The following is a 7,500-nucleotide window of genomic DNA, read 5'->3' as shown; positions in this document are numbered from 1 at the left end:
CAAGTACCTGTCATATACTTGAAAACGCCAGTGAATGTACTAAACCTACTAACTTTACGGTGCGGCTTTATCTTTGTATCGATCAGGGTGAGTAAACAAGCCACGAGTAGGGAGAATGGGATGAGTGGGGAACAATGAATGAGCGGGGAGATCTGGGCATGGATGGACGTAGGTGATGGAAATGGGAATCGGAAAGAAAGTATCAGGAAAAAAAGTAACAGTCAAAAAGTAACAACTTTTCCTAGGTTAGGTCAGGTTAGATTAGGTCAGGTTAGGTTAGGTTAGATTAGGTTAGGTTAGGTTAGATTAGCTCTTTCCCTTACGTTTTTTACTGTTACTTTTTTTCCTGATACTTTCTTTCCGGGATTCGATGGAAATGAATTAAACCTTTCTCAACAGGATCACGGGTTTGTATTATTCTTGCTGTGTCCAAACGAGCAGCGAACGTTGGATTCCTGGAAGAAGGTGAACGAATAGGCATAGTGCTAAAAATTAACGCATGAATAAAGGAGGGCTGCAAATGAGCGAGCTGTGATTCCTGGAGATGGATAACTGGACCGATAAGTACTGGAAGTGGGTGAGTCATGTTATTAGGAAGGAGGGGGAGAGAAGGCAATTTAGCGGACCAGTCACGATAGAACGGTTATTTTTACCACAGTGACGACTTCCTGCAGCTTCCCCGTTGTTCCCTACCACGCCTACCACATCAACCACACACTGGATCGCATTCTAGATGGCACAGACTTCGTGGCACCTCTGTTAAGGATGCAAACTATGTCGATATTTAAACGATATAACATGTAGGAGAATGATTAAGGTGTAATTTGGACGATAAATCGCTAGGAAACAAGTACTATGGAGCCTGATATATTACGCCACAGTTGAAACCAGCTCCCCCCCCCTCTCTTTCTCTCGTGCCATCCTTAAATCACCTGACCTGACCTCCAATACCTGAACGTAACACTAAATTTATGAAGATGGAGAGAAATGGGTAAGAGGAACCAAAGAAATATGAGGCATGGGGCAACTTCACCCATTTCCCTCCCTTCTTTTTCCTTTGCACATGAAGTCAAGGGCACGCCGTTACTCAAACTCAGATGTAAGTACTTTAACTTAGACATCTAACACGCGACATTACGGAGGAAAAGCACCATCTCGAGTAACTAATATACACGAACACCATTTCTTCCTTTGTAGTTACGGTCATGGAACCTTACCGTTCACACACACACACACACACACACACACACAAAACACCTTCCCCCCCCCTCATGCACATACATTTGTCGCAGGCCCGTGGTAGGTGTGCAGATGTGTGAGCCAATATGCAAAGAACAGGCGTGGTTGGTAGGGAGGTCGGTGGAGAGGTATAAATGACACTCCACAACCAGATTCATAAATACATTACATTCTCGTCATATGTCGCCATTTTTGACGCTCGTTTTAGCTTTCAGGTGTACAGTAATGACAGAAAAAAACGTATTACAGTTCCATTGCTGCTTAAAAGGGTTTCTTGTCAATTTCCCAAAGTATATTCCTTTAAACCCTACAGGACCCACATTTTTGTCATTTTGTAACTTATTCCCCGTGGCTCAGTGACAAAGCAGGACAATCCTGTAGCTCTACATCCTTTCCAAAGCACCTCTTTGTAACTGACATCATATTCTAGTGTAAATCTCTTTCCATAACTCAGTATTCATGATTAAGAGGCTGCAATTTCAGGCCAGGTCTGAGTAAAAGGCGTATAATGGTACCAGTTGTAAGAAAAATGTTGTGATATGTATCCCCGACATATAAAGAGAACTTATGGACTGTACGTAATTCAGCCTGTATAGGCCGTTTATATTAACTGAACTGCTTGCCATATTCTGCCCATTCCTACTTGGCCTCAGCATCGTTTCCCAGAGATTGGGTGACCTTCGCACCTACATACCCAGAATGGAAAATGTAATACTGAGCGACGGCCACACGTCAATAATGCCTGTAGTGGCGAGGTGGTTTCAAGGCCTGCATATCAAGGGGCTGAACCGGCCAGATGGCATATTCAGCTTGTCATTTCTGCATACGCAATTACCAAACTGTTTTATCCAACTTTTGCGAGAGCTCTCATAACGAAGGTAATGCGAAGGTGTGTGTTGAGGAGACTAAGATGGGAGGAGAGGAAGTCAAGTGATAAGATTAGCACGCACTGTGTCCTGTTTTCATGCGGTCCAGGTTTGCTGTATTCTATGCAATTTATGATTCCGATGTGTCCTCTCCTGGGTTCAAATCTTCCTGTATCCTCTCCTGGGTTCAAATCTTCCTGCATCATCTCTTGGGTTCAAATCATCATGTATCATCTCCTGGATACAATTTTTTCCGGTATCTTCTGGGTTCCAATCTGCCTGTATAATTGTTCTGGGTTTAACTCTTGCAGCATTCTGTATTTCAGTATTCTGTAAGGCTGTATCCTTCCCTAGGCCTCAGTTTTGCTGTGTTCTAGCCAGTGATCGAATGCTGTTGTATCCTGCCATAAGTTTTCGTCTTGCTGTTTTCTGTATTGGGAATCAGGTTTGTTGTATCCTGTAATGAGGTGTAGTTTTGCATTCTCTTACTAGATTAACCCCATCAATCCGATAACGTATTTTCTTTTATTCTTGCTAAATCCAGACACCTTCATTCGGCTAAAGAAAGATTTTGTTTTTTTTCTAAACGGAGGGCTGGGTACAGCCATCATGAGCCCTTCACTATCAGGGCGCTGTGTTAACTGGATTTTTATGTTATTTGATAAAGGTCACTTGAAAGAAGACTTTTATCATAATTATCTAAGACTGATCCACAACGAAGTACATTCGTAACGGGTTTTTCATATTATAATTTTACTGTGTCCTTCTTATTCTGCGAAGCCAAACAAATAAACTTTATAGTCAAATATGTAGAGTAGATAATATTTCCTTTTTTGTTTCCTATAAAAATTTTCATATTGTCTTCTGCCAGCAAGCGTGGTGTTGTCTTTTTCCTGCCAGTTTTTCGCCAGGGACTGTGGTGAGCGGAGGGGAGCCTTCATCATTTCTCCTCTTTTCTCACACAGGTTGCTCAGATTTTTAAGAGAATTAGTTTTCCTCTCGAAGAGATAACATGTTTATGGGCCAGTCAATCTTCCCATTATCCACAGTATACTTCCTATGCACTCCCTATGAAGAGATCATTAGTGTAGAAGCTCTCCTACTCTCTTCTCTCCCTTGCATAAACAAATCTTACGTACGAGAGGACTATTACAGCAAGTTTGTGGGCTGTAAATCAAGGTCCCTAAGTTGCCGTTTGTCCGGCCATTAAAAGAGTAAGGAGGACAGTGGGGCAGAAACAAGACACAGACGGTGACGCAGATGACGAATGAAACAGACTTTAGTATGATGTGTAAAGTAATGGGTAAAGTCGCTGAGGGGTTAGGAGGAGGGTTAGACAGATATAAGACAAGGACGATGAAACAAATGCCAGTTGAAGTGGATAGTAGTATGGTGTAGGTTTGGTTATATGACAGTAGCGGACATCCACCCCACAAACTTAGTGGCTGTCGGTGGGGGCTGGAACGCACTACTTAGAGCGTCCTCCAAATGTGGAGCCAGCACTAAATCGACCGAGCCACCAAGGCGCCCGGTTTATAAGGGGTCGGCTGCGGCAACAACGAGAGCCACTTGACTTCACACTTCCTCCCACAAGTGAAAGTAGCTCCACGTTGATACTGCGGCTGGTGACCTTTTTGTGGCCTCCCCCGTCCTTCAGTGCCTCGGTCGGTAGCGCTACTCTTTCCTCGGTACATTTCAGTCCTTTCCAGTAGCTGTGTAAGTCAGTATTCTCCGCGGTTAAGGAGGCTTCGTGGCAATTTTTTCTTGCCACTTTCTGTATCTGGCACTTCATTATTTCCTTGTGTGATATTTATACAATCTATGCCGATATTACAATGACATTAATGATATAAAATTAAAAGGTCAAATTCAATACGCAAAACAAATCACTAAGGAAGTGGTCCTACGGAATTTCCTTTGCCAACAAATACTCATTCCTCGGTACCTCTCAGTCCTTTCCAGTAGCTTCCTGGTCCTCTTCAGTATCTCGTACATCACTCTTCCCCTATATCACCCAATTCACTGGTCGGTAGTTCTCAGTATTCTTCGGTGCCTTCTAAGTCTCCCACGGTAGTTCTAAGTTTCCATCAATGCCTGTCATTTCTCGTCCGTAGTTCCTATACTCATCTTACCTTAACCTGGACCAGATTCTCGCCCTTTCGAAGCTTGCTTCACGTAACTCGGTGACAGAAGAAGATCACGCTAAAGTTCGATATCCTTTCCAACGGCACATATTCGTGGGCAGCATCATATTCTGGTGTACATCTATTGCTGCAACTCAGCATTCAAGATATGAAATGGCAGTTCCAGGCAGAGTTAGAATAAAAAGATTATAGCTCTTCTCAGTAGTCTCGTTCACTCTGTCACTTCAAATATTCAACTGGCGACCTTTCTTTGCCCCCCATTCCCCTCCTCGTCCTTTACTACCTCCGCAGATCTACTCACTGCTCGGTACCTCACAGTCCTTTTCGGCAGTTCATAGATCCTCAAAGTGATGTACACATTTATTTCTCTGTAGCTCCCAATCGTCCTCGGTAACTCCCAGCACCCCTCCATGAACCCATCGAACTTATGTAGCGAAATATCAGTCTACTTGTCTTCTTACGTTTTATTGCTATCTTTCAATTGAAGACAGCCTTTTAATAAATGTTGGACAGTGCCAAAGCATCATATTGAACAACAGATATGGCATCAGAGGTGCTCGGCACCTTCTTAAGCCAACGAAAGCAAGGCCGTAAGCCTGTATCAGAACATCGTAAATAGTGCTTGGAAGGAGAAAAGCAAGACCAAAATAAAGACTGGGAATCTCATTAGTAATACAAGTGCAAAGGATGACAGAATAAGACTTGGAATGGACTCAGTACCTGCAGATCATTTTGTTACCGTGTCAAAAGATGAAACGATACGATAAGGTAAACAGACTGGTCACTGACTAATAACTACCACTACAGTTTACTGGAGATTGCGTCCAATTCCTTCACCCCACGTGATTTCTCGTCCTCGGAATAAAATCGTCTGACATTAACCACAAAACAGTTCTCGTGTCGAAGGGGATAATATATGTAAGAAGGTTATACTAGATATTTTACTGAGTGCATAAATCTTTGTCTTCTTAAAACCCGTGAGGATTATTTTTGTTATCAAAAACTGTGCACTGTGACTCATCGACGTAGGCTACATTTTCTTAGTATGTGCTGGAGGCAGGGACGTAGAGATTTTTAAATTGACAGAAGGCAGGGAGGGAAGGCAAGACTGCTGAAGAGAAAGGAGGGAAGGAGTGGTTGTGTGCGAGGGAGATAGCGGGGACGGAGGACAGGAGGAGGAGAAAGTGTGGACGTGTGTGTTGTGGTGGTGAAGGAGGAGCTGCATACTGAGCAACACACGCACACTTCATATTGCAACACACACACACACACACACACACACACACACACACACACACACACACACACACACACACAATCCTCCGCTGAAAATCCACGCAACGCACAAATAAAGACCGCAATACTGAGTTTCGAAAGTAATCGCTGTTTCTCATGTATTATCATTATGAGGAGGAACAAATTACAAGTCCTTAACTGATAAGTAAATAATTAAATAATATGATATAAATAATAATATTGATAATAACATTAATGGTAATAATAAAAATATAATAATAATAATAATAATAATAATACAATAATAATAAATAATAATAATAATAATAATAATAAAAATAATTATTATAACAATAATAATAATAATGAATATATCAATTAGCCCTTGGGATGAGAAACGAGAGCTTTGTGCTTCATTCCAGCAAAAGCCAAAATATTTTCTTCAGGTCAGCGAATTCCATCTCAGTCAATGGCTAAGACGGCTAAATTTCTGGCTGGTTTATGGAGAAGAAACAATTGTATATACGAGTACTGGAATGTGACTGAACAGACAGACAGTAAATTGAACGGAGTAGTTATAAAACCTGAGTAGGGAACACAGTAATGAAATAAACTCTGAGTGTTATACGCAGTAACAATAATACAATTTGAGTACTGAACGAAGTAACAGTAGCTGAATTTGTGTACGGAACAAAGTAACACTCACGGAAATAGATAGCGAGGTGATAATAACAACTTCAATGTGCAATCATATGTATCCTTCAGAAGGTATAGTACAAATCTGGAACATGGCCATAAAAAAATATCGGTCATGTACGGTGAGATCATAACACCGCGAAAGAAAAAAAATCACACTATGACGCACAACAGAATGTAAAAGAAAAAGGAATAACAGACTTGATGAAACGAAATAACAAAGTACAGTATCAACAGCTCTGACATGAACAGAAAAAAAAAAAAAAATTGACTATATATCAGACTCTCCTACGTTGCTATGATATACGGTACTTAGTTTCGCTGGAAATAAACAGACCACATCATGACTGTACCGATTTCTTTCCTCTTTCCTCATTCCAGCGAGAGGGCTAGATCTGGACGAGTATAAGAAATAGTTGCAAGATTAGTTTCAGCTTCAATAAATTTGCTCTGAGTGGAGAAACTCTTCGTTATTTATGGTAGAAGTTAACATTAACTAGTTTCTCGTGCGGAAAATGACTGAGTAACTGCAACAAGAAATAAGTTTTGAGATACGACAAACAGAATATAATACGCTGCTAAGCTTCATAGGTCTATCAACGTTAAGCCATATCTTCAATGGAAAAAATAATCCCCGCTGGTTGAAAGTGTTTGTTGTGTGGATACTAATTATTTATCTATCTGTTTATCTATCTATCGCCAGACGCCTTAACCGTGTCCTCTGCCATCTGCACTCTCTCCAAATCATAAACCCCCCCACTCATGTATCTCACCACCCAGTGCCTCCATCTCATCCTTGGTCTCCCCTTTTTCTTATCCCACCCAACGTCATTCACATATGCTCTTAGCTAGTCTCTCACTCTTCATGCTTTCCACATGGCCTAACCATTTCAAAGAAGTTCTCCCTATGTTTTTTAGCACTTCCATACTCCTTCATCTCTTCAACAAGATACACAGAACAAGAAGACATCGATAAGAAAGAGAAACAGCAGAAACCAAGGGATACATCAACGAAGATACGAGAAAGACAAGAATGATAGAGCAGAAACACAGACAGACATCAGTGAAGGGATGGGAAAGTCATCGGAAAGTATAAGAAAGGGCAGAAATAGGGAGAGACATCAACGCAGACAGACACACATCAACGAAGGTGACAGAGAGAAAGACATGAACGAGAATGGAACAGAGATGATATAGAGACATCAACAAAGACGAGAGAGACACCAACGAGGACGAGGTAGACATCATCGAATAATAAAACCGTCAGCACCCAACACAGAATCAAACCCTCAGCAGCTCCCATAGGCAACCTACGTGGG

The sequence above is a fragment of the Coenobita brevimanus genome, chromosome 74 (assembly GCF_032717465.1).
Source record: "Coenobita brevimanus isolate Jiangsu-jjx chromosome 74, ASM3271746v2, whole genome shotgun sequence".
In the NCBI taxonomy this organism is placed as follows: Eukaryota; Metazoa; Arthropoda; class Malacostraca; order Decapoda; family Coenobitidae; genus Coenobita; species Coenobita brevimanus.
Note: the sequence above shows the minus strand (reverse complement) of the source record.